The 27,941-nt window shown below is 40.8% G+C and overlaps 1 long non-coding RNA gene across 1 annotated transcript; it reads left to right on the top strand.

The window, feature by feature from the left end:
- LOC311435743 lies at window positions 1-27,941 on the top strand. The gene is made up of 3 exons (XR_014692348.1): window positions 1-124; window positions 5,507-5,583; window positions 27,672-27,941. It is a non-coding gene; the product is annotated as an uncharacterized lncRNA (long non-coding RNA).

The raw sequence follows: 27,941 nt of genomic DNA, 5'->3' as shown, positions 1-27,941 counted from the left end.
GCTTGGGGGTCTTGTAGTCGGCGCTCTTGTAGTTGGGGGCAGAGGGGTCAGTCTGCCAACTTGTGGAGGCAGTTCAGCATCTGAAGAGCAAGGAGACTGTCTGCTGTGATAGAAGATAGAGGAGGTAAGCTTTGCTGGATAATAACTTCTTGCCTTCTTCCCTTCTAACCTTCCTGAAACACAACTGGTAATTACAATGGGGCTCAATGAGAGTCTGTTTCTAAATTTTGGTTAGGAAGGGTGTCTAAATGTTGGTGAGAACTGTAGTATAATCCATATGAAGTCTTAAGTAAGCCAGGATTAATGAGTGTGATCAAGGTTTTTCCTCTCTCATTCTTAAATAAAAAACCTTAACCAAGAGGTTAGACTAAATGCGACCTGACAAAAATGTATCGGTAAACTTGGGAAAACCCTTTTAATATAAGGCTGTAATAAATGTGATTCACTTTTCGTCTTTGCTCTTGCAGCTTGGATTTATGTTTACTTATTTAAATATATTCCTACTCCTGGAGTGTTTGGTAAATATGTGTTTACTTAATTTTCTTATCCAGAAATTGTGGTGGTTTGAAAAAGAATAAGATCAATTGAACTGTGTGAAGTATCCCGTGACTGAAGTCTCCTTTAGAGAGCTGAAATTGTTTTAAAATATAAAAGTAAAAAATCAAAAATCTTGATGTCCTTCATGATATTTTAACTCGCTTTGAAAGTAGCTTGACATTTCTTTGTGTAAATCTGGTTTATTTTTTATAGAATGGGAAGCTATTGAAGCTTGCTACGCAGCCATTTCACAGAGCTGTGGCTTCATTTTTGTCTGAAGCCTACTTTCAGCTCCTTTTGGTATTCATGTCGTGGTTCAAGCAGCATCTTAACTGATGTGCCTGGGTGGAATGAGTTTGATAAGGAAGATGGATAGATATGGAATTCCTGAACTGCAGTTATGGAAAGGAATTTTATCAGTTGGCTCTAAAGCACCTCACTTGTAACAGTGTGTATACAAGGCTATCTTGTGGCAGTGCTGATACCCCTGTAACATGTGCTGGTATGCAATGGTGATGTGGAGTGGGGTGGCTTTTGCTTGCCCGGGTTGCTGTAGCTCAGTGCTCCCATCTGGGTCCTGCTGCAGTGAACCACTAATGAATGGCATCTGTGCTCCTGGAGAGCTGGGAGCTGGGGGGGGACTGGGAGGAGGGAGGACAAGGCTGCCTGCAGAGCAGATAGGCAGCATCAAAAAAGTCGGGCCATTGGCCTCTTTCCTCAGACCAAACTGCACAGGCATTCTACTAGCCATACTCTTTCAGTGGGGGCTGAAGACTTGTGAGGATTGGGAAACAGCAATAGTTTTATAGTCTTTCCACTTGCAGACTGCACAGGTGACATACTGAAACTTTAAATAGCTCTGCTGAGCAGATTAACCTCCAAATCCATGCAATCATGGTGCAAACTTCCTTACCAGATGACTCCAAGCTGTGTTCATTGCTCTTCCCTCTCCTCACCAGAGCTCTCTCTTAGGAGGCTGGGCAATACCCTCAGTGTTGTGGTATTTGCAGGATTGCAGATCTGTAAGGTAAATAGCTGTGGGTTGAACTGATAAGTTTCCTGTGAACGTTTAAACAAAGAAAATAACTTTGTGTGATGGTAAATCACCTTTAGAAAGCTGCAATTGTTTCCTCAGGAAATGGTGCTTTGAGTAGGAAACCTGTATGTGTGTATTGGTGTAGAGAAAGCTGCAAAGCTGGCTGGTATCCTGTCTTGTGTGTGAGCTTCTTGAAGGAAAGCCCCAGCTCAGTGAAAGGCCTTGACTCCACAATTAAATACCTCCAAAAAGAGGGCAGGAGGGGACAGGAAGATGCTGAAACAGCAGAACACTTCTTACTGTCTGTAATTCATAAAAGTTCAAAGTTTTTCTTAGTGGAAAGAAATGGCCATCCACATGTTCTGGACCTGACAAAAGCATAATGAGGCTCAAAGACACAAAACTACTATATGATTTCAAATAAAAAGTTCTGGTGGAGAAACAAGGAATGGGGAACGATTGATGGCAGCAATAACTTGGTCTTATCAGGATGCTGATAGCTGGATGGAATATATTTCAATTGGACAAAAGGAAAGTACTACACTCTGGAATAGTGTCCAGTTCATGGGTTGTGAGAAATCACTGAGACAATTTAGCAAAAAGTATCTGCAAAGGTGCTGGTACTTGTACATCATATAGTGATATTCTGCCAAGACAGGTGGAAAGAGAAGCATGACAGTAAAGCAAACTGTTTCATCTGATTCCCCATGAGGATGAAGAAATCCAGCCCCTCTGTTCCTATCCTTGTGTACCCATGCATACTTTGTAAATAGCAGAAATGTGCTGACAGATGGATCAAGAGAAATGGAATATATTACAGCACTGCATAAACTCACAGACTAAGCACTGGGTTTGATCTGATGAATGCAAGATCAGTTTATAATGCAGATGAGAATACTGATTATACTGTGATTACAATGCCTGAGTATTTCAGTGCAGATATAAGCATCCAGCTGAAGACTGAAATAATCGTTTTCTAGGTGTTTTGTAAGGGCTGTCCATGGCTGTCCATGTCTTTTTTTTTTTTTTTTTTTTTTTTTTCTTAGTGTGAGAGTTAGAATCCTACTGTTATATATAATAAAAGGGGGGACAAGATGCAAATGCCTCGATTCAGTTCAAAGCCATTCACTTCTATTCTTGTTAAGTCTTCCTGGAACTAATGTTTCCTTTCCCCCAAGCAGAGCAGCAAAGCACTCTAAATGTGTTCTGCTTTCTGTATGTTAATGGCTGGAGTTTAAGTTGGAAATTGTTCCACTGCCAATTATGTGAGTAGACTTGAGCAAGGAGACAAAGGGGCTGAATACCAAATAACCATGTGGCTGGGAAGGCAGAGAAGAAGGGGTGGGGGAGTGCCGTCTGTGAAAGGCAGCATGCCAGAAGAGTTTTGTCTTGTGTGTTACTGAACAATTCAGATTGTGTGGAGGACAGCTTGGTGTCCTGAGCCACCCCGGTGGCCTGGGCGCACCCTTGCTTGGTGGGAGGAGGATGCACAGCTCAATTAAATGCAGATGCTGCTGATTCAGCCACCTCCTATATGTTATCTTTGCCAGCTCCCCCTTTCTGCTTTTGAAGGGGCAGGGTGAAACTAGCTCTCACTGCCATTAGCACCCTAGTTTAGAGTGGGTGGGTTTTTCCCTTCCTCTGTAGGCCTTGAGTAATTTACTCATACTCTGTGGAGAAATGGTCATAACTACTGTGAAACTCTAAGGCACAGGGATCAGGAGGTCTGGTGCAGATCATCTTGACCTTGTGCAAAAAGCTAGCCGAACATGCTGCTTGGGTGCCGTGTATTAAAAGCACTGCGTTATTGTGGTGATGGAGGTGTATGCTGATGTGTCTTCAAGTTGCTATGGAATCTGAAAGCCACAGGCCATTAGTCAGGTGACAGCTTGTGCTTAGGTACTGCTGTGATGGATGTTGTATAAATGAGAGTGAAGGGGGGGAAGACAGAGAGGGATGGGCTGATAGAAATGACCTTATCCCAAGAGTTGCCAAATACCCATGATGGCCATAAAACCTTAGGCAAATAAAAATAATTTCAAATCAGCTGAGGATTCAGTGCTATAGAAAGAGAAACTAATAAAGTAGAAGCTCCCTATTTCCATTTTAACTTCAATATATTAAGCAGCTTGTAAAATCCCCTACAGAAGGGAAAAACATCCTTGGTTGTATGTAGTGTCTTTGGTATACAAAGGGGAAAGCCTGTCTGAGGTTTAATGTGTTTGTCTGGGTGTCTGGACTTGATTAACTTCTCCCTGTAGACCTTTTCTATCACTCTGGTCAAGACACTTATCCTCTCTGTTCCCTTGTCTAAGTAAAGGTAATGTAACCCTTCTCAGAGGTACTGAGAGGAGAGATGCTGCTATTCATAGTAGAAGTGCATGGGCCACCATAATGAATTCAAGTATTGTACTAGTTGAAGCCACAAAGATAGTAACCAAGTTACTAAGATAAATAGACAAAAGAATGTTTGTCCCTGTCATGGTTGTTCTGCACTAGACATCTGATGCTAATTGCCACCAGGATCTCACAAAAAGAAGTCACTTTGTCCCAGGAATGCATGGACAGTGTTTCTGCTGGCTTCCTCTGTGCTGGCAAGCTATCTCTAATAGAAGGGCCTGGGGCTGAGTGGAATCCAAGAGCCTCTCCTTAAAATATTATAATTGTTTGACTCCTCTTTCCTCCCTTAACTGTGTGTGGGGGGGGGAAGGGAGGCGGGGGGGACAATGACATGACAATGACTTCTGAAATGGGTTTGTGAGGGGGAAAAAGACTACACACTATTACTCAGTGTCTATGTTATTTTAGGATGAGGCCTTCTGGAAAATAAAATGTAGCCTTCACAATAATGAAAGGGGGTCAAGGGAAATGGTGAGGATATCTGCTACAAGTCCCCTGGTAGAATGTCATGAATCTTCTGTCCAACTGAGAGAAATGAATGACTGAGGTAAGGGGTATCAGGGTCTCCTTAGAGAGGAGTGGCTGTGAATCCAGTTTTTATTCTCCATCCTGACCATTTCGAGCTATCTTTCTGTTGGGCACAGAAGACTCTTTAATAAAAGGTGATCCTTGCAAAACTCATGGATGGCAGGTATCATTGTGTCATGTCTACAACGGCTTCGTATGTATCCAAGAAGGTGTAGACACTGTGCATCAAAGAAAAAGTTTACTGTTTTGGTACCACTGCCAAAATACGTGGTTAATGATGGCTTGCTCCCTGTCATTGAACAGCTGGGAATATTGGGAAGCCAAATTATCTGTTCTGCTTTTTCTATGCTTTAATGAATGTTGCTACTAAATGGCTGTTTAAGTGGCCTGATTTGTTTTGGGTGTCATATGTGAAGAAGCAAAAAGGCTCATGTTCCTGAAATAGGTAATATACGAGAAGAGTAATAATTATAACAACACTACATTGGGACTTGTCTTCTAGTCTATATGTATAACCTAAGGGTCTGAGTTGTGAATTGCAGTATATTTCTATGTAAGCCAATGTATTTTACAGCAGGTGCCTTTCAATAAGTTGTACTTTTGTTTATTTTTGATCAGTTCTACACTAAACTAAATGAACTAGTGTCTTTCTCTAGCATGTCCGCACCACAGGCTCAGTTGTAAAATAGAGGTTTTCAATCCAGATTATGTGAATTAGCCAAAAGCTTTGAGGGGATGTGGTCACTGTGCTATAGTTTTGATTTTTCTCTTTTCCCCAGGCAGGTATATCCTTTTCACCTTTAGAGTTAGTATGTCCTTACTATATCATATAGACCATAGTCTAGATGTTTTTACCTGGTATGGGAGACATCTGCTTGAGTTCATCAACAGTATGTCACAATTGAATCTTGTTTTGTCTCCATAAACTCTTAAAATACAGCTATTGCTCAGATGATGTTTCTTACTGCTGCATCTTGGATTTATGCTTTTGTTGTTTCAATGCAGATTTGATGGTTGGGAAAGTCATTTTCTGCCAACGTCTTCTGTCAGTTTCTTACCAGCATTTGTTCAAGTGTTTTCAGGTAATGTGTTTTTTTTTTTTTTTTTTTTTTGTGTGTGTGTTAGTAGTTAAGGAAGTTGTATCCTACTGTGAAGTTGCTTGTGCCAAATTTTGAAATGAAATAGGTTGATCTCATCTCTGGGCAAGATCAGGATTACATGAGACTTGAGTCTTGGTAGACTATCAGTTAGATCCTACTATAGATCACCTAGTATTTCCTAAACTGAAACTAGCTGCATCCTGTGAGGCTTTTGAGAGGAAATTTGAGCCTTGGATTATTGCTTAGGGGGCTGAAGTACTAGCCTTGCCATAAACAAGAGGGAAATCTGTCTGACTGTATATAAATCTGTAATAAGTTAGCATGATTAGATATAAAAGCAGCTGATAGGGTGCTCGCATGACTTCTGAGATAGACATGTGTGTTCCTTAATACTACAAAGAAGAAGGAGCTAGTTCAAAGGCAGCCTTGAAATAACTTCTGTTAGAAATTCTGCTACTGCTTTTGCTTGAGGGCTGGAAATAAGGTCTATGCTTTCTCTAACATTTGTTTATCTGAGGAGAGCAGAGGAACTTGTCAGGGATAACATCTGTCACATGTTTTATATTTTGGCTCAGTTCTGTTGGGAAGGACTGCAGACTTTGTGCTTCATCTTTCCTGCCTTTTGTGGAAGCTCTTACAGCACCCTTGCTTCTGGGAGCTTCTGTTTTTCTTCTGCTATTACTGAGCACTGGGTACAACAGGCTGACAGGTTCTCTCTTAAAGAAGAAAACATTTAGGCAATATCATCAGAGGTCAGGTTGATAAGGTGCCTTCAGTGGTCTGTTTCCACAGGTACCTCAAAGCCCCAGAGTGTAGGGAGGAATATGGCCTGTGAAGGCTCTTAGGTAGTGTAAGCATGGCAGGTGGCTGTTATTATCCATCCTGTGCTATCATGTGCAGGTAGACAAAAGACCTGAAAAAGAGTCCTACAGACAGATCTATGGATCTTTGGTCCAGGATCTTTTTTTTTTTTTTTTTTTTTTAAACTGAAGCCCATTTCTGGACAGATGGGCAAGTCAAGTATTGCTTTTCACAGAAGGCCAGTAGTTTCATATGCTTTGAATACATCAAAGGCAAGTGCTGTAACGAAGCACTTGGGTTGTCAAAAAGCTCATGGAATAAATGTGGTACCTGGGCTTTCCCCAGTTCTTCCCTGACAGTGTCTAGGCCAGGCAAGATACTCTTAACATGTCATAGATGTGGGATATGCAGAATGGGGCAGTCCTCAGGCTCTGCTTCACAGTAACAAAATGCAGCTAAAATAGTCTATTTTCAAGAATGAGATTTCTGGAAACATCTATAAGAATGCTGCTTATTTTATGAAATTTGTATTTACAGTTCTAATCCATAAAATCTAGAGTAAATGATGAAACACATATCTTAATTCTAAATATTAATGTTAGGCGAATACTGGATTGGTTCCTCACAAATGTTTCCAGCAACTTTGCAGGGGAATTCTGTTTATCTCAACAGCACTAGCTAAACCCACAGTGAACCTTTCTTCATGTAAGAGAAAAGTGCTGCTGATCAAAGTGAATTTGAATATGATTTTCTTCTTATCACTGACTGGTACTAATCATGTAGGCTCTAGTTATACAAGATAAAAAATACAGATCTACATTTGTTCTTAATAGGTAATAACTTGCATTCATCATATTGCATGGGTTTTCCTAGTGTCAGTGCAATAATACTGTGAAAGAAGTAGTTGGCTGTAAAGGGGTAACTAATGTAATTAGTCTCCCAACTCAGTTTTCTAGTGCTCTCTGCTTAACCAGCAAAATTTCAGATTCCCTATACCTCCTGCTGGAGGCTGGTGAATTGAAGAATCCATATGCAAACTCAAAAGCTTTCAAACTTAGTACTAGATAAAGACCCTACACTTGTGCCATGCTGTGTGCCTCCCTGCACAGAGCATTTGTTATTCCTTCTTTCCTTGCATTTCTATTCCTTTCACTACATACGTTAAGTCTGGTTTGATGGCTGCACCCATGTGTAGCTGTAGCAAGTGAACTGGAACGCTTTGACAAATAGCTCTTCTTTTTGGCTAGGCATTGGTTTGGTTTCTCTTAATTTCGACAACTATCAGTGGGATTTTAAACACAAACATTTGTGGAAATAGCCATAGGCAGAAAACATGAAATACCAAGATTTTTTTGTTGTGACGGTTGGTGAAAGCTTACCTTTTTCAGTCTTGCAGCAGTCTGAAACTTTGCATGCATATTACTTTGTCAGGGCTACTGATGTAATCAGCTTCATCAGATCACAAGTGCTGTAGAATAACTTAACATGCTATGAACTGCTATAATTTTAGGTAACCTATTGCTTAATTTATATCTGTCGGCCTTCAAGATGCTGTCAGTTTTAAAGGTTATAAAAAGGTATTGCATCAGCTCTAAAACAGCGTTGCTTAATTTAATTTCGTGACTAGGAGTTAAAGCAGTATGTATGTGACTTTTTTTGGTATATGCTAATTGTCTAACACCCTGTTGCAATTCTGTTGTATGTGTGCTCTGTTTGGGGTAATACAGGCTATGATTAATGAACTTGTTAGCTCCAGATTTCAGTTCATCTGAAGGCAGGATGCTCAAATTGCCACTGCCAACTCATTTTTGAAAATGAAAGCAGACAGTAGCCCCTACATGATAACGTGGTCCTAAACATACATTGAATGCATGTTTGTTTTTCCTGTTTTGTAAATTGTGAGTCTGAATTACTATATACGCCTGTGCAGATGGAGAGGAATCCAATGGGTTTTCTGCTGTTTTGTATGCCTAGTGATGTTTTATAGCTAGGAAGAGAGAGTCTCAATTAAGCTATCTGTGCATGGCATTCCCTGTGTTTAGTGTTTTGCCAGCTTGCAGGAAGGAAATGTAGTTTCTTGCCAGATCAAACATCACAGCAGAATATTGGTTTCCCTCAACACAAATTGCATCATGTTTTCTTGTCCTCTGCTATTTAAAAAAAAAAAAAAAGTGTACTCCCTAGCACTTTGAATATTGGCATCAATGTTGCTGTCCTTATGAGGACTGGATTTTATTAGGTCTAGCTGGTGACTTGTCCTGCCCATTATAGAAAACACTAAAATCTCTGCCAACCACCAGGACTACCAGTGGTGCCAATAATCTACTGGCTCTACATACATAATGTGCGTCTCATGTAGTCTGCAGTGATCTTGTGATGATGCTCTTTGGCAAATTGGTAATTTGGACTGGTGGACTGGGCACTGAAGCAGATGAGCTGTGTTTGCATGATTCTTTCCAGCAGGTGAGGTGTGGGGCAGTTAACTCCACAAGAAGTATCAGAAGGACTCTTGCAGTGGGAAAAAATAGCATCTTCAGTTGTCACATATGCATCTGGTAGCATGTTCTCAGAAGGAAAAAACTGCCTATCAGAATTGGATTTGTCTTAAACCCTTAAATTTATCTGCTTTCCAGTGGGATGGAGGAATCCATACTCTGTTCTTGATGCTGGTGATAGGAATCCTGACCAACTGACTACAACTTGTATGCCACCCTTTGCTACCATGGCATCATCTCTAAGACATGGCACCAGCAAGGTATCTTACTATGTCCATCTGTTTCTGTCCAGTCACCAGACAGACTTGCTGATGGCCTAAACTCAACGAGTGGTGTTTTATTAGGAGTCCCACAGGCAGTTGCTGCACAGCACACTTTGTGCTTTGAATCTTGCTCTTCAAGGTGCTTTACACAGCAGTGAACTGCAAATATGGTTAGTATGGCTGTGTATTTAATACACAATGACTTCTCAGCCAGGTGCTTTAGTATGCTTTAGAGCGTTCTGGCTGGTTTTCTGTGCTGATGTGGCTGATAAATCTAGTTTTGATATGTTTACCCGCAAAGGGTATTTTGACTTCGTAGCTAAAGCTGCTGAAAACAGCCACTGAAACCACTGGACTATTTGAAGATAACAATGCAGGATGGTACAACATATTCCATGGCAGATCTTGTTGCTAGTATATGTTGAGTACTGCTGTTCTCCATTAATGGGCTTAATGGAGAGCCATTAATGAGTCCATGAATATACTTAAATCTTGGGACTTTCAAGGTATTCCCAGGCTGCATTCCAGACCTGGGCTGTGTCCTCAACATGCATTGGCTGTCATTCCCCATTCCTCCTGGAGCATATCTGTCCTGCGGTCTGGATACATTCCCTGCTGAGAGTGGTCTCACAGGGCTGTTACTGGCGTGGGGAAATATGGCAGAATAAAGTCTTTTTATTTTTATATACTCCATTCCTCAAAGCTTTAAAGCTTGAATCTGCAGTTTCAAACCCAGCTGGCTTTCGTACTTTTCTGTAAGAGAGTTTTGCCAAAATACCAACAATGGTCTGAACTGTTTGTTGGTTTGGCACAGCTGTGTTCACAGTGGTCTTTGCAAAACAACTGCAATATTTGGAAAAATGCACAAGAAACTTGAACCTGTTAATTGTTAAATATTTTTGTATGAGGCATGACGTTTAAAAGATTTTGCTTTTTTCAATTCAACTGTGGGAATTTCCAGTCCTAAGTGACAGTTTCTCTTATTACTGGGTAAAAAACATTTCATAAGTCAGCAAAAACAGTCAAAAAAGAATCCTATTTTAGTAGTTTTAACAATAGCAAAATGATTTTGGTCAGTCCTACAGCTTCATAGAAATTACAGAGGAGTGTTTCTTATTACAAAACTGCTTGTTCATTCAAGTGGAAAGCAGTCTGATCCTGTTTAGCCAAACTGGACTTGCATCTAAAGGATATTTAAAAAAAAAAAAAAAGAACTAATCACACATAGCAGGGGTTCTCACACCCAGCTAAAATGTTTGCCCCCAGTACTTCCTCTTCTTGACCCTATTGTCCTTCTGGAAGCCCCAGGCCTCTCATCTGGGAATCGTTTTAATTATTATATCCCTAGTCATTTCAGCATCATTGAAATAGAGAGCAGATTGATCTTTCCAAGCACTGTGGACTCTGAGCTTTGTCTTCCAAAGTGTTTGCAAAGCACCTACCAGGATGGAGCCTAAGTAAGCCCTGCAATGCTACTGCTTGTGAAGATATGAAAGGCTGGAGTAAAGCAGTTATCTAGATAGGCATTGGAAGAAGTCCTCTAACCACTAGCCTACAGAAGGAGGTAGTGCTTATGATGGTGTGAGATTTGTTCTGTTTCTCTTGGGTCTTGCATATTTCTTAGCAAGGCTCTCACAAGTGAGAGGGAACCTTCATGCTAAGTTTAGCTGCAATCAGTGTAATGTTTTTACTTCTTGGTATATTACAAAAATGTCCATAGCATGTTTACCAAGCTCTTATGTGGCAATCTAACAGCTACTCCAGTTTTATTTCAGTTGACCAGTTCTCTCCTACACTGAGTTAAACCATGCTAGATTATCCTTGCTTAGTGAGGTGTTGTGCTATATTGGGACAATTTCTCATATTGGAGGTTCTTTTCACTCAATATTATGTTTCTAGTCTGAGCTTCAAGTAGTCATCTTGCTTTTTGACAACTCCTTGTGTCTTTTGGCTGCTCATGCCAAGCTATGCTGACTAGGCTTCCCCTTCTATGCAAATAGGGGAAAATATCATTATTTTTCTAGGCACGCCTCTGTCTTGTTAATTAGCTCTATTCCGTAGACTGGAGGATGGCTGTTAATTGGTCATTTCTAATCAATGTCTGTCGGGGGAGGATTCAGTAACAGCATGAGCTATAACCAGAACCTTATCCCAGGTTTGGGGGTTTCTTCTGTAACTGCTGCAGCAGCAAATGGAGCAGACTGACAAGTTATTTAAAAGATAAATACTTGAAATAAATACATGGAAAGGTCAGTTGAAGGAATTTAACTGAACTGTAAGCTACCACTTCAGGGAACAGAGAGAAAATGACCTCCTTTGCTGTGGAGAGTGTGCTGAAATATTGCCAAGCCTTGAAATATTCAGATGATTGGTCAGCTGCCAGAAATTTGTTATTCATGAAATGCCTAGTGTATACAAGCTTGTAGAGCCATTACAGATCTTAATGAACTACAATAGAAACTTGCTCTGCAAAAGGCAGAGTGGTTTGTTCTACCAGTGTCTTTGTTTCAGCTGAGGTCTACAAGAGTGGGACTAGAGAATTAAGTGGCTTTATTTGGTTTGAGGAACCAGCTACTTCTGTTGCTAATGCATGCAGGAAGGTATTTGCAATGCAGGCAAGGTCTTTGCCACGTAACTCACTAGTTGAGGTCATTAGATTTTGCCTGAGTACCTATGCAACGGGAGTGATCCATGTTTCGGACCATCCTTTGACTGCTCAGTTTTGGATTAGTGATCAGTGTAACCCTGCCTTCTGTGAATTCCCAGCCACAGTTCTCCTGGCTTTGCACATCTGACAAAGACTGCAAAGCACTTGATTAGATGGAGAATCATGTCCTGCTGCGCTCTCTCATTTTTTGGTTTATTCAGCTAAGTAGCTTACTGCTTGACTTGTAATTGCAAGGCAGGCACTACTTAAAAGCTACTTGTTTTCCAGAAATGAGGCTCTGTTCCTTCTGTTACCATTCACATACTTTCTGATCACCAAAGCTAAGATTTTTTTATTTATCGTTGGTCTTCTGTACTTCTATTTTTTTCAAAACATTCACAATCTAGCCTTAACATATTTTTCTCCCTGTTTTGCATGAAATTGAGAACTACAGGTAACCTAGTCAAATGTTCAAACCACTCAAGTCTCACTGTGAAACGTTCTTACCTGAATTTCTGCTGTTTTCTGGTTAGTAAGCTAATTCTGGGAGAAAAAAAGAAAAGCTGGAAAGTGGCCTGTATTTATAGTTAGAGACTTGGCAATTTTTGGGAGGGAGTCCAAATATCAGCTTGAGGCTTCCTGGGCCCAAAGCTTTGTTTTATCAAAGCACATCCAAGATCAGTTTTTTTTTTTTTTTTTTTTTTTTTTTCCTCCTTCTTTTGAGAAAGAGGTCAGGACTCTTCAATTTCTCACACCTTGGATGAGCATCACTATCACTTCTAACTTAACAAGGGTTAAATGTTGTTGTTTGTGTATTGTCTGATTTGTCTTCAAGGCTTCTAACAAAATGCAATATGGAAACATGCCACTCTTTGTGTAACTTAACTTCTAGGATAATCCTTGCTAAAGGTTGGAAAATAATATAAGAATTTATTTAGCTCTATGAGCAGAACAACATAGTCCCCGAATGATGTACTAAAACTGTACATGACTCCTTCACTGAAGGAACACCAATTTGTAAACATCAAACTAGTAGGAAGAAAACTTGGCCTGATAAAAATACGTTGAAAATGTTTGACCTTTCCCATGAGCTTTGTGCTGTGCATTAGTGCAATGCCCACTGTAATGCGTCAGAGGATAAAATCTGTTTTCTTAGAATATGTTAGTGTTATATTTGAGCATATATTTAAACTAATATAATATTGACTCTAGTGACAAAGCAATCAGCTACTCTGGATTCTTGCAAGGTAGTGAAACTAGTGTGGGAGTACAATTCAAGTATCTTGAGCGGGATGATATTTTGCATTTGCTGACTGTCCTGAATAATAATGAAACTATTCTAAATTCCTAGTGATCATCCATTAGGACTTCAGTGCAAACTTTTATATTTTTTCAATCTGCCAGGGAAGGTGCTGTGCTGAACTGCTACTTGGGCAGCATCTAGTCATGGCTATCTGAATTTGTGCTGTGAAGCTATAGCAAAAGCTCCTCTGGCACAAAAAAAGGCTTATATTGTCTTCATTTTATATAGTTTTGCTATTTTTTAACCTTTTTTTCTTTGAAGCTAGCCACATAAACGAGCTCAAAGCAGCATATTCACAGCTGCCTTGCCTGATACTCATTTCCTATCAGAATAGTCTGGGAGGTCAGGCCCAGCCAAACGGCCGGCTGTGGCCAGCAGCCGGAGGGCTTGGGCTCTGCAGGGGGATTTGCCAGGCTCCAGCTGACCCCTGGTGGCAACTGTGTGAGAGACCAGACCCCGGTAGTTTCCCCCAGAGCTCAGATGCAATTTCTTCCTTTCCTGACATGCGTTTTTGTCCTGCTTCTGCAAGTTCATACAGGAGGGAGGAGCGTGTGTACATTTATCTATGTAATTGCATATGTATATATATGTATTCAATATGTATACGGATGGCCCTGCTCCTGTATGTAACTGTATATCTGCAGCTGCTGCTCTTTGCCCCTCAGAAGGTTGCAAAATCTGCCAGGAAGGAGGGGAGGGCAGTATCATCTGTACCTGTGGGCTCAAAGGGAGGGGAGCACCCCAGTGAAACGCAGCACTGAAATACGAGTGTGGTCTCTGAGCAGTGGAGGAATTCAGATGTTTCTGTTCCTGCTGGTGGCAACAGAGCTGCTCAAAGAAAATGAGTCCCAAGTTAGCTGTGAATCTGGGTTTGGACCTGTCTGAGAAAACGTGGTTCTTCATCTTCCTAATGATAGGAAATCTGCCTCTTGATTGCTTGCACAAGGAGTCTCTGTGGCGTCAAGAGAAACCAAATATTTTGGGAGATGCATGCAGGGGCCAGGAAGAAAGGAAAAATGAAGACGGGGGAAAAAATCCCACTTCTGTAACTTTTTTTTTCTTTGGCAGGTATAGTTCAAGAAATACCCTCTAGCAAATCTTTGAAACACAACTTTTTTCATCTTCAATGATAATTACTCTGTTCTAAAATCTCTTCTGTTTCTGAGAATGTGTTTGTTTAAAGTTGAGAGGAAAAAGTTAGTTCCAAACCCTTTAAATTCACACACACCTATTAACTAGAGTTAAAAGTATGTAGCCATAAAAAGAGCAGTGTAAAGTATCTATGTGCAGCGTGTATACTTTGGGGTAGTATTGTCATGGGACTGGTATAAGATGGTTGGGAAGCCAAATTTTAGTTCCAAGCAAAACTGAAAACCCAAACTTCTGTCTGGCAGCTGGGCGGCATTATGAGGTCAGTTGTATTTAATTGCACACTGTAGTTACCTGTAACCGGGACAACCATCCCCAACAACCAGAAATGGTTCCACTTAGGATTTCAGAAGCTAATTAAGCCTGCATGTTAAAGTCATACAGTAAGGAGGTGGAGGTGGAGGGTGAAGTCAGACCTCAGAAGCTGTGGAGCAAGCAGCCCCCTCCTGTTGCTGGGGGAGAGCTGGTCTGAAGCTTGGATTTCTCATTTGGGGGGATTAGTTTGTTCTGCCACACACACACACACAGTGCTCCCGAGGACATCAGCTGGACTTACCTGCACATAAAAGAGAGTGACTAATGCGGCAAAGGATTTAAATATTTAAGTCTCTTTAACATAATCTCTATTAATTTTTATGGATTAAGGAATTCTCGGTGTTAATACAGTCACAGAGGCTTTTGAACTTCTGGTTTGCTAATTGGTGGATAGAAAATAAGTCCTTTTGTATGTCCAGACAACTGTGGACTGTTAGCAAATTAAGGAATTACAGTAAAACTGCAAGGCATTATTGGTCTCCCTTGATAAAATGTTTAGTAATAATTGAAGAATTAGGAAAAATACATATAAATGGTCAGCAGTTATTATATATGCAATTTATCAGTCCATCTAAACCAACAAGGTCAGAAAGGATGCTGTCAAAAGTAAGCCTGCACTCAGTCCTGAAAAATAAGTTTGTTTGTTTTTTTTTTTTTTGAGCGGTTAATTGAAAGGATGCAGGAAACAAGAAGCTTGATTATGAGGTTACAGTCCTGTGGCAACAGAAAAACAGGAGCAACTCTGCAGGATTTTTTTTTTTGTTGTTGTTGTAAGGTGACCTGACTAATGTTTCAAGATGCCTTTGTAGGATTTGCTGCATCTTCAAGCTGTTCCTAGTCAAAACTGGGGTAAGGATACTTGTTCATGTTTGCACAAAATGGTGCATGTGCGCAGGTGTGGGTAGGGCTGCTCTGGGCCCTCTTAGTTGGCCTTGCACAGCCCAATTGCAAACAAGAATATTAGTAATAGACTTTTTTCCCACAAGATGTCAGAGCACCTTGTTGTGCCCTGAGCCCAACCTGTTTGAAGCAGGGCTTTGAATACTGTGCTCACAGGGAAGCATGATGTTGCTCAATAACTTCTGAAGAGTGCAATGGGTGGGAGCGTGCAGACCCCTTTCCTTCCCATGTGGTTCTATTAAGCTCTTGGGTGGTGATCTGGAAAATAGTATCTGAATTTACTTTTCCTTATCAAATGCTGAGCCAGCAGCTGGCAATCTCTAATACATGTGTTTTTGTATGTATAAAAATAGTGACAAGAAATTAATGCTGTCTAGGATCAGAAATGTTCACTTTCTGGGTTTTAAGATAGCATACTTTCATTTTAGTCACACATCCCTTGTGCTGCTTTGCCTCTCTGGTTAGATCTATTTCCATCATTCCAGCCCTTGTCTCTTGCTTACTGAAAAGAACTTCATAGGACAAGTGCTTACCGAAGTTGTCTACTTTTTTAAATGCATTCACTTGGGATGAAATCCGTTTCTGCCCAGGCACTCTGTGGGTCAACTGGTGCTTACAGAGCCCCTTAATGGCTTAGCAGGAACTCCTGCCATTTGCTGCTAGTGAGTAAACCCTTTTTCTTTGCATAGTATTGATGATTTCTGAGAGCTTATTTGGTAGCTCTGCCATCACATTTTCCAACTCCTCTCTCATACAGGAGTGAGAGTGGTAGTGAGGGTGACAGCAGTGCTGGCTGTGCCCATGCCTGTGGAGTGACATGCCCCAGGACTGGGATGTGGTGGGCAGAGGGGGCTGCTGATAGGGTCTGCTGGCAGCCCAAGACATTGCAAGTGGTGAACCATGTATGGGGCTCAACCAGAGAGCCCCTCGTGGAGCAGGAGGAGATGGGTGGGTCTGCTGTGAGATGAGGAGCTTCACTGGGGCTACCAGGCACCCATGGTCATGAACAACAGCAGAATGGTCTTTGATCAGCCTAGGTGCCTGTGATACAAAGCTTCCACCTCAGGGATGAGGTGCATGTGTCTGCAGGCTATCTTTTGTCAATGCAGCATCTAACTGTGGAGGGCCCTTTCTAGTTCCTCACATCTCTGCTGTAGAAATGTTTTAGTTCTACTTGCCTAAGCAGCTAGTGAAAATTGTTTTTCTGTATGTGAAACCTTAAAATGTTGTTATGAGTTTCTGCAATGGGTTGTAAATATGCGTGAGAAATACTTTTTGGTTTTGCTCTGGTAGATAGGGAATGTAATGGTGGTGATGTCAGGTTCAGCACAGCAAATGCAAACAAATTGGTGATAAGCCTCCTGAAACTACCAATGGCAGATTCAACCAAAGAACTAGATATTTGTTTTGCAGCTGTTCATGGATTTTTAAGTGTGATGAACTTTATCTAGCTGTTCTCTTAATCTAGTTTTTAATCTGCCTGTTCTGTAATAAAGAAACATGTCTTCTGCCTTCTTCCAGTTTTCTGACATAGGCTGCTATATAAATAAGCAAAATAACAATGTGGTGTGACTACACCTGTTAGGAAAAGACACAATTTCCTACCATAAGTCTGTACAGGGGCTGTTTTCACTATCCATCCTTAGCACATCTGTAGGCACTCATACCTTTCCCAGTGCTTATGTATTGAGAACCTGTCATCAAAAGTAGGAAAAGTAATCTACAGGAGCATGAGACAGTTTAATAAATAAATAAATAAATAAAAACAACAGGTATTAGTTCAATAGAATATTTTAACAAGTACTTCGTTTTCCTCGCAGATGTGAACCTAGCAGCAGAGTGCCTCTAACTGCAGTGCATGGTACCTGAATGTAGTCTTAGAGCAATTAATAGGATTTCTCTCTGTGATTCAAGCGTCTCTGCAATGTACTCCTAGTCATACTGTGTGTGTATGCACAGAATATTCCTTGCAACTCCAGCTGTGGTTGGGAGCTTGTCAATAGTAAACACTGGTGGAGTGGGCATGTAGGTCCATTCTCTGGTGGATGCTTAAGACTATTCAACTTATTCCTCTTCTATTTCTCACTGATCTCAGGGTACCAAAAAGATTTTTCTTTAACCTCTACAGGCCTAAGACCTCCAGCATACAACTGCTGCTGGCAGTTCAAAGAGCTGTTGTCACTAGCTGTCCAAAGGTCCTGAGGTGCAAATGCTCTGCTGGCTGTAGGATGCAAAGGTTTCTCTGCACCCTTCCACCACCTCACAGATCTGTGTCCCCACCACACACACCTCTGAGGGAACGGCTCTAGCGAAGGGGGGCCACAGAGAAGAGGACAACTAGCTGCTATTAAATTGTAATGGGAAGTCTATAGCTAAGTCTGCAAGGGGATTTCAGTCTCATGCACAATATTTCTGAATGCTTTGGGTGTGGGAAGTGCTCCAACTTAAAGCTGCCTTCACTTTCCCATATTTCAAGATGTTTTTTCCTGTATTGGTGTGAAATGGCTTTTCTCCATCCGTTCTTAAAAAAGTTCCAGTAATTACCATGTAGCAAAGTTAATGCTTAAACAGTAAGTATCTCAATAACCAGGCATATAGCATTATTAATTGCAAAGCTTTAGTTTTGTCACAGTACTCCTTAAGCACACAACTTTAGCTTAGAGTTGAATTCAATGAAGCCAGCCAAGAAATATTTAATAGAGTTAGCAGACTTGTTTCTATTGTCTCAGACTTCGGACTAGCCTTGGAGTGAATGGGAGGCTAATACTGCATGAACAGCAAACTAGTACAGCCTCCTCCTGATGCAGTGCACTTTCAATGTCTCACCAATATTTAAGATTAATATTTCCTTTGTTATGCGTTATTCCCAAAACGTGGAATGCAGAAGACAGGTATTGCTTATCTGAGAAATGAGTGTCATCTTCTTGAACTACTTGATATAACACTGCCAATGAATCTATGGAAAAACAAAAAACTTTTATACAGAAAAATATAAATAACTCAAATGGAATTCAGAAAAAAAAAATCAGGAAGATGAAGGATTTATCAAGGCAGATTATGACTTAGCTGAGTGATACCTAAGGGAAGACAACTGTTTCACAAACAGTGGGAAAACAAAGGTGAAGGCAGAAAGCTGCTTGTTGCAAGGGAATCAGGTCAAGAAAAAAAAATCTTGTTATGCTGGTGTTTGGTTTTTGTTTTTCTGAGACAGACTTAAAGGTGAGGTGGAAACATTTATCCTGGACTTGCACAATTTATAGGGATCGAGTACTTTAATTCAGAATTGTAAAGCTAGGTCATAACCACACAGAATGTAGTGATATTTGGTATTCTCAGAAATTAATTGTATAGAAAAAACCTTATTCAGAAGATGATGGCTTAGTCTACAGAAGGTATAAACCTTCATCCCTCCATATTACTAACTTGAACTTATTTCCTTTCAGCTATTATGCAGACTCTGCTATTGTCTTGTGGGGAGAAAACTGATAAGCCTTAGGTCTTATCTGAAAACTTCACTGCAAGAAAGGGTCTGGGGTGAAGGGCACAGGGTATGTGTGTAGGCTATTAGAGATGTGGGACTCTCCTCAGAAATACTGAGCCATCAGCAGATCTAACAGAAGGGAAGGAAGCAATTCAGGAGTATATAGACTTGTTAAACTGACCACTTCAATCTGAAATCTCATGGTTTTAGACTTCTTAATCTATTTGAACATTTTGGGGGTTTCATTGACCCACAGTTACATTGGCATTACAAATGCTGTCTTCTGTGCTTTCTACTGTTCATGAATAGCAGTGGAATTCTGCCTTCATTGGAAAGAGGGATTTTTATTACTAGTAGTGTAATGTAAGCATCAGCACATCAATGTAAGATCAAGTAACAAAAGACTAAAAGGAAAGAGGGAAGGAAAAATAAAAACAGCAACTATATTTTTTTCTGACTTTTCTGGAGTAGTAGGCTCTCAAACCTTGGAATAAGAAATCAATTCTTGATATGCATTAATAAGCAAGCTTGATGAAGAATGAACTAACTTATTTCAATGGCATTGAACTGCTGTAAGATGTAAAAATCTTTCAGTAACTGTAAGGGGGGAAAAAAGAAAAAACTGCAAGCCTGTACTTTCTTTAAAAGCTGTTTTTCTTCAGATTAAAACTTCTGCTTGACTGACTTCAGGATATGTAGTGAAAGGTTCCCCCCCCCATACCTTCTTTGGAAGTTTAACTTTTAAAAATACACTAAACCAGACAGTTTCCAAGTTTCAATTTTATTCTACTTTGAAAAGTACTGAAAATCACTTCTCATATATAAATAACATTACATTAGTAATGAGGACTTAAAGACCTCCCTTATGTTTCTCTAAGACTCCTATTCTTTACAACAATTATATTGTTTTCCCTTTCATATATCTTTCCATTCTAATACTGTCTCATCTCATGAGACTCAAGTAACAATTTTCATTCTTCTCAGTGCACTACAGCAGCCAACTTGAAGACTAATAAGTGTAACACTAAGGCCATTTTTAAAAAATAGTTCTTCAAAAATGAATCAATTTGCTAACTGTATTTGGAAATGTAGATAGGTGTTGGTGTTTGACACTTAACCAGGATGAATTACGTACAGAAATAATGCTTTTTCAGGTACAAGTTCAGTGAATTGTGATCCAGGACAACATGCCATTGAGCAGTTACCAGGAAGATTTGTTACTTTCTCATAGCTGTTATATTTGTGTGGTCTTGAATAGTCTGATAAAACAGGAGGCAGCCAAAAAAAGGAACTATACACTACTCTTTTACTTGTGGTTCTGTATATCAGTTTGGGAGAAAAGATGTTTTTGTCTTTCTCTGCCAAAAATAAATCAATCAAGAATCCAAAATCAAACATTCAAATACAGATCCTTGAGTCTAGACTAGAGACTTCTTTCTAAAGGTGCTTTTATGAACCTTTGAGTCTGGTCTGTAGGGTTTGGAGGAACTTTTTCTGGATTTCTAAGTCTCAGGTGGCAGGGATTTTTCTGGAATTTTTGTTGAGCCTTGAGTCTAGTTTAGTGGACCACCCTCCATCCCCCCTTCGAGTTACTGTAGCTTTGTGTCTACGCTGAGAAGCATTTTTGTTTCCCTCCTGAAGATGAGGTATTTCTTTTTCTGCTGGAGTGGCTGTTGGGTGATTGGCTTTCTGCAAGATTTGGATTCTCTGGTATCTATATCAAGAGGCTTTTACCTCTTAACCTTCTTTTCCAAGATGCACATTTGTTCCCAACATTTTGTGATCCCCCATAGGCTGGCTGTTGTAGGCAGCATTGCAGCCAAGTGATTGTAACAATGAAATGTTTAATTCAGCAAGCAGCTGTAGACATGCAGTGTTTCTCAGAATCCTGCACCCTTTGTTTCTCAAATATTGGCTCAAGTCTCTCTTTCCAGACATTCACAGTTCTAAAGAGCTGACCAAGTAAACGTACTTCTAGCAGTAATGATATGAGGTGGGTTGTCCATATAAAAACTCAGATGGAAGCTTAATTATCTCTAAAGTTAGAGATGTAGATGGGAACCATGTTGAGGTTACTTCCATATCTCTCAAGACTCTGGTACCCCCAGAGTGACTTAATCTGTTTTCCAGTTCTTCAGTATAATTCCTGCAGGGTTAAATATTGCAGCTTTGCCTAGCACTATAATGCTTGGGGTGAAGATGAATTTGGGATGCATGTCTGGCACTTTCATTTATTTACTGTTCTTTCCAGGACTTACAACTCAACTGCAAAAGCATTGCTTGTGTCTGAAACTTGGCGAGTGAATCCTAAATCCCACAGAAATTAGTCACTGTAAACTCCGAAGACTAGAATCATTCAGCAGTCTCTAACCCTCTGGCCATCCGCTAAATAATTATGTAAACAAAAACCAAAGCACAGCAGTTCCAGATGTTTATTTGTACTCAGATGGGGGGGGGGGGGGGGGAAATGGTTTGCTATTTTAAATGAAATTAGAGGGAATTTTGCTTTTGGAAGTAGGAAGCAAGTGTACTGTGACTGTTCATTTTCATTCAAACAGAGCTTGTTAGTGTTTGAATATTTGTTTCAGCAGACTGTAGCTGCAGCCATACTATTTAAATGCTGTTTAGCTTGTACTTCTGGATTCCGGCTTCAGCTGGAGCTGCACAAAACCCTTCCTGAAACAGGGCTGGACTTGCTTGGCTCTGCATTTTGTTGCAGCCTTGAAACACACCCAAGTGTGCAAACCAGACCTACCACCACCCAGTCACACTGGGACTTGCAGTGGAAATGGTCAGGCATGCAAAGGTGGTCTTTCAGGGCAATTGAAAGATGAAATAAAGGTGTAACTTAGTTATTTGATCTTTTTTATCACCAAAATGAGTCTTAGTGTTGTCTTTGTTTTGTTGTTGCAAGTAGATTTGTATCCCAGCTCTATCATCAAAATGTGATAAAACTAAACATGTAAATAAGTTACACTGAACTTCTAGATCTAGAACAGTTTTCCTAATTCTTGTCACTTTTACTTAGAGGTTTTCTACTATTTACCACTTTACTATCTTTTTTGTCCTTTGCTTCAGTGAGAATTGTTTGCTTTCCCATGTGCTGATGGCCTGTTTGCAATTGATGTGCTTCTGAAGCCCACGTTCACTTTGATCACTGGCTTCTGAATTACTTTAATTTCAGCTCTCCTAAATATACTTAAAGGCATTGGTTTTCCTTGTGCACACTCTCCTAGTCAAAATCAGCTTTTGGATTGTTACTGTAGGCTGGTATAGTACTTATTTGAGGAGGCAGTGGTAAGTCACTGAAGTCTGGCAGGTGTTTCACAGGAATCAGAAAATCTTGCCATGTAAGGCAGAGTTCATTGTTCTGACTTAAAAAGTGAGTGGAGATTTCAAATGAAATATGGGATTTATTCATTTTATACTGCACTACACACTGCTGGTCTTCTTAAAGGCACTCGTGAGAGGGATTTTGTTAATATTTAGTAGAGTTTGGGCTGCTTTATTTACTGTTCTCTTGGCAGGTCTATTATAAGAGGGGGGACAGGGTCTTCTAACCACATAAAATATTATAGAATAACCGTGAAACTCACTTTTAGGGCCATGCAGAAATGCTACACACTTGTGCACACGGGTTATTCACCAAGGTGCTTAGAGAAGACTACCCAAGGCACTGACTCCTCTGTCAGCATGGCTGTAGGCAGGAAGCAAAGGGCTATGAGGGACTTTATTTTTATTTTTTTATTATTATTTTTTTTTTTTTTACCAGCAAAGAGTAATTCAGGTAGGAGAAGGTAACAGCAGGAGTTAATTTCTTCCTCCTATACATGGGTATGTTAGGGTAATCAGTGCTTAGCAGACCAAAGATCAGGTCTTGACTCTCATGTGTGGAGTTGAGTACAGTGTGTGCAGCCACTGGCACTATTCCCAGACACTACTTTTAGATGTCCCTATAGTCCCTAGCTAGGTCAGGTTACTGCTTTCTGATGGAGGGGCTCTTAAGGCGCTATCACAGCTATGCTGCAAATAACATGCAGTAATTTCACAGGAAAGTACTGTGCCTTTTGGAAGCGATGTCCTTCTTCCAAACACCTTTTGGGACTGTGAACTTTTCATCAGCCCAGAGGAAAACTATCAAAGTTGGCTGTAACTGAATTATTTTGGAAGCTGTTTCCATATTCCAACACCTCTAGGTTACAGAGAGGAGAATGTGGGCCACCAAGATGTTAATTCTGAAAGCATGTCATCCCACCTCCAGAAAAGACCTGCCATCCACAGGTTAAGAGGAGATCCTTAGAAGGATACAAAGGTCATGTTAGCTCTTCTACAACATGTTCTTCTTTAACCCCCTAGACCTGCACATAGCATGATCACTTTGTAGATGTCATTTCCAAAGTGTGTAGCTTTGGTACATTCCTGATGTGGGTAGCACTTTTAATTTCTTTCCAGCTACTTAATTCTTACTGTTTTTATCAGACAGGAGTATAAAAGGAGCGAAGAATATAATCTAGTTGTATAGGAACTCTATATTGAGTGTTTAGTAGTGTAGTGTGCAATTCAGTGTTCATAGGTGGTAAAGGAAAAAAAATTCTGATTCACAGCTTTTAGTTCTGTAGGAACTAAAGTTAGTTAGCTTTTAGAGCTCCCTGTAAAATTAGGGTCCAGGACTATGAAAGTAGCTAGTCCCAGTGGCATGGTGCATTAACAGGGAGGAAACACCTGTGAAGCTCCAGGAAAATCTTATGATTCCTTCCCCAGTTTGTTGGGTTCACAAGAGGCTTTACAGCTGAAGTAAAGCTGAAGTAGTGTTCTCTATTCAGATCCTCAGATATCAAGGTAAATTGTGAGTAGTGGATTCAGACTATGAATTAACACAGTGCGTGGCTCTCTGTCTTCTACTTACACCTCCCTAGGGCTGCTCCCTACTGTTCTCCCAGCCATAGAGGTGGGCAGGAACACGAGCAAACCCCTGAGTGCAGATGTGGTGATGGTGGCCTCAGCAGTAGGCTGTGGGTCAGCTGCTGTCTGGCACAAGAAACCTAGGGAGGGAGCTGTGGCCATGTAGCACATCTCACCTGAGGAGATAAACGTGCACATCAATGTTAATAATACTTGCTCCTGATGTGTTCATTATTCCCAGCCCAAAGGTGGGAGCACAGCAGCCTCCTACTGGGACAAGAAGTGAAATAACAGAAGGAAGCCTTGTGATTTACAGAGGATGCTGGCATCTGCTATCACTTCAAGAAAGTTATACAAGGTGGCTTCTGGCTATGCCACTGCTTCCTCTGTAGTGTTTAGGGGATATAAGGCTGATCATGGAGCCTGTGGTTCCACTCGGCCGGTGTTTCTCTCCCTCTGATTTCTGCACAGTGAAACAAAAATGCAGGTCCTAATAACACCCCACAACACAACGGATTGCATTTGAACTTGCTGCTCTGTTAATGAAGCAGTACTTGTCACTAGATCACGGAGCCACTAGAGGGCACAGAAGTACTCTGAATTGGATAATTTTGAGCAGTGCCACAGCTACAATAGCAAAAGAAATAGTACATCATTAAGAAATAGTGCCATCTGCCTTTTCAGTTAATTTGCTACAGCAGTCATCTCGAAACATAAATAGAGATTGCTAATTAGCAGTTGTTTGTGCTGGTTCTCACACTCCTGCATAACCACTTGGCTGATCTTGGTAATCTGCTGTAGTGGGTTTACGTGGCAAGGTTTTGGTAGCAGGGAGCCATAGGGGTGGTTTCTGTGAGAAAGATCTAGAAGCTGCCCCATGTTTCGGAAGGGCCCCATTGTTTTCCAGATCTGAGCCAATAAGCGATGTTGTTTTGCGCCTCTGTGAGAGCATATTTAAGACAGGGAAAAAACGCTGCGCCACACAGCAGCCGGGAGAGTCAAGGGAGTGAGAGAACAGCCTTGCACCAAGGTCAGTGTAGAAGGAGGGGGAGAGGTGCTCCAGGCGCCGGAGCAGAAGTCCCCTGTGGCCTGTGGTGAGGACCATGGTGAAGCAGGATGTCCCCCTGCAGTCCATGGAGTACCACGGTGGAGCAGGGTTCCATGCTGCAGCCCGTGGAGGAGACCACGGTGGAGCAGGTGGCCCTGCACCGACGGAGGCTGCCGCCTGTGGAAGACCCCTGCCGGAGCAGATTCTGGGCCGGACCTGTAGCCCGTGGAGAGGAGCCCACGCAGGAGCAGGTGATCTGGCAGGAGCTGCTGCCCGTAGGGGAGCCAGGTTGGAGCAGTTTTCTCCTGAGGGATGGACCCCGTGGTACGGACCCATATCTGGAGCAGTTCTGGAAGAGCTGCTGCCTGTGGGAAGCCCACGCTGGATCAGTTCATCAAGGACTGCATCCCGTGGGTGGGACCCCACAGCACAGGGGACGAGAGTGACCGAGAAGGAGCGGCAGAGAAGAAGTGCTGTAGACTGATCATAACCCCCATTCCCCCGTTCCCCTGCGCCGCTCGGGGGGAGGAGGTGGAAGAGGGTGGATGGGGGGGAAGGTGCTTTTGGTTTTTTTTTCCTTTGTTTTCTCACTTCTCTCGCTTGTTAGTTGTAAGCAATAAATCTTACTATCTCCTTATGCCGAGTCTGTTTTGCCCGTTACAATAATTATTGCGTGATTTTCTCGTCCTTATCTCAATCCTTGAGCCCTTTTCACATATTTTCTCCCCATTCCTCTTTGAGGAGGGGGAGTGAGAGAGCGGCTGTGGTGGAGCTCGGCTGCCCACTCGAGCGGAACCACGACATCTGCACTTAGTTAACCACTGGGAGAGAGTGGAAGTTGTTAAAACTGACCATTTCTGTGGATAGGACAAAGAAGGTTTCATAGTTCAAGTTTTAATTAAAGATTTAGAGTGAACTTATTTTTTTCTTTATTTACTCTTTCTTTGTTTAAAATATTAACTTGATTAACTTTTGAACAAGGTTAATAATTTTTTGTTTGCCATTGAGACTGGTTGACATCTATTTCTGGATATGGTCTTCCTCAAATATATCACTTTTAATTCCTCTGTTGGTATATTGGATGTTGATATATCTAAAGCTTTGAATGACTAGTTTTTCTCCAAAGAATAAGGTGCTTGTTTCTTAATGTCTCTTGTATGTATATGTATGAGTATGTATATGTATGAGTATGTATATGTATGAGTATGTATATGTATGAGTATGTATATGTATGAGTATGTATATGTATGTATCAACATATATTAGTAATAGATAATGTGTATCAAAATATGTTAGTAAGATTTCAATGGTCAATCTACATCCCCAAGGGTTTTAGTGTCCTGTACAGCAGACTCCGTCTGCTCTTGCAAGGTAATGAATATTGCATGAGTTACTGAAGCTAGATGAAATGATCTGAACAGAATACATTAAAATGAAGAAAAGTATAGTCACATGTTCAAGATATGGTTGCAAAGCAGTACCAGTTAGTTGGTATCTATTATGATTACGAAAATTTCTCGTAGCTATAAAAAATGCTTCCTGTTAAATAATTTTGAAGATGCGGAGAAATGCTAAATTTCTGGGGGCTTCAGTCACTCTGCTGATATAGAGTAATTTAAGAAGTTGTATTAATAAGTGAAAACAAGACAACTTTTACCTCTATTTCATCTCTGTGCTGCAATTCAAGATCGTCAATGTTGCCTTTCTTACCTTGGCAGGTGCATGGATTGGTGCCTGCAGAGAGCAGCAGCTCAGGCAGGAGCTGTTTTATGACTGGCATTTAAGCTTTTCATATTAAACATGAAGAAAGTATTTATGAGGAAGGGATGGGACTTGGTCATCAGGCTGCCTACTGGGACCCATGTCTGCCTGCTCTGCACTATGGTGTCGTGCCAACGTGAACAATCACTGTCAAATTCTTGCCTCTAAATGCATTTTCTCCTCACTGGCTACTCTGTCAAAAACAATGACATGCATGCTGCATTCATGTAGCAGACTTCTATCTTTTTGCATGTTTTTATCTGAGAAGTAAGCAGGTATATATATATATCTGAGCACACTGAAAACAGTTCCAAGAAATTTTATTAAAAAACATTAGTTTTAACTAGACACCTGCTTTTGAACTTTTATGGCACTATTTTGTCTTGTGGTTGTGTTTGTGTATTTAATGATACCTCTCCCTTATATAATGTATCTTTTTTGTAGTTGACATTTAAAAAACGACAAAAATGGTATATGTACAGTAATGGTTTTATAGGAAAAAAAATCTTTCTGAACTCATATCTTCATTGCAGTCTGTCCTGTCACATTTGTGTAGCTTTGTGTTATTGTTATGTCTGTCTCTTATGCTGTGTAGTTCCAGCTATTTCAAATACTTCTAGGAATGGTTAATCTTTTATTCAAATAGCAATTGTAGGCTAAATTCCTGTCGAAGCCATCAAACACATCCCTTAACACACTTCTACATAAGATATGTAGTCACATCCCATGCAGTATGTGAAGGGTCCTGTTGGTGGCTTTAGCTTTACAGGACATGTGTTTGTCCTCATCTGTGGCCTTTTCTTGTATTTTGGGGCAGGTCCTTTACGGAGGTGGCAGTATGTGTCAAGGTAAATCCCACAGATGACAGGTTTGTGGCTTGTGGAGACACTGGCCTCCCTGGGGGCATTTTCTTGATTAAGTGTGATGGCAGATTTAAGGCAGAGTGGTTGCCAGTGGGAAGTTACTGATTACACAGCATCTAATTACAGGCTTTCCACTTTACAGGGTAACCTAGTGTCACGCATAAACCTGTCAAAATTCCTCCAAGATACAAAATATGATGGAAAATCAAGATGACCAGCAGCAGAGGACTCAGATCATCTACAACCATGTTTAGGTGAAGGGCTGTCTTCTGCAGCTGGTACATGGCATGTTCTTCTCTTCTTCCTCTCCATTTGCTTGGCTTTAACCACTTTGAAATAAACATTCAACAGGAAATTGTGCAGTACCGTAGATACAAAAAAAAAAAAACAAACAAACAAAAAAAAAAAAAAA

This window comes from Aythya ferina (assembly GCF_964211825.1).
Source record: "Aythya ferina genome assembly, chromosome: 4".
NCBI lineage: Eukaryota > Metazoa > Chordata > Aves > Anseriformes > Anatidae > Aythya > Aythya ferina.
Note: the sequence above shows the minus strand (reverse complement) of the source record. Positions and strands in the feature narration are given on the sequence as shown.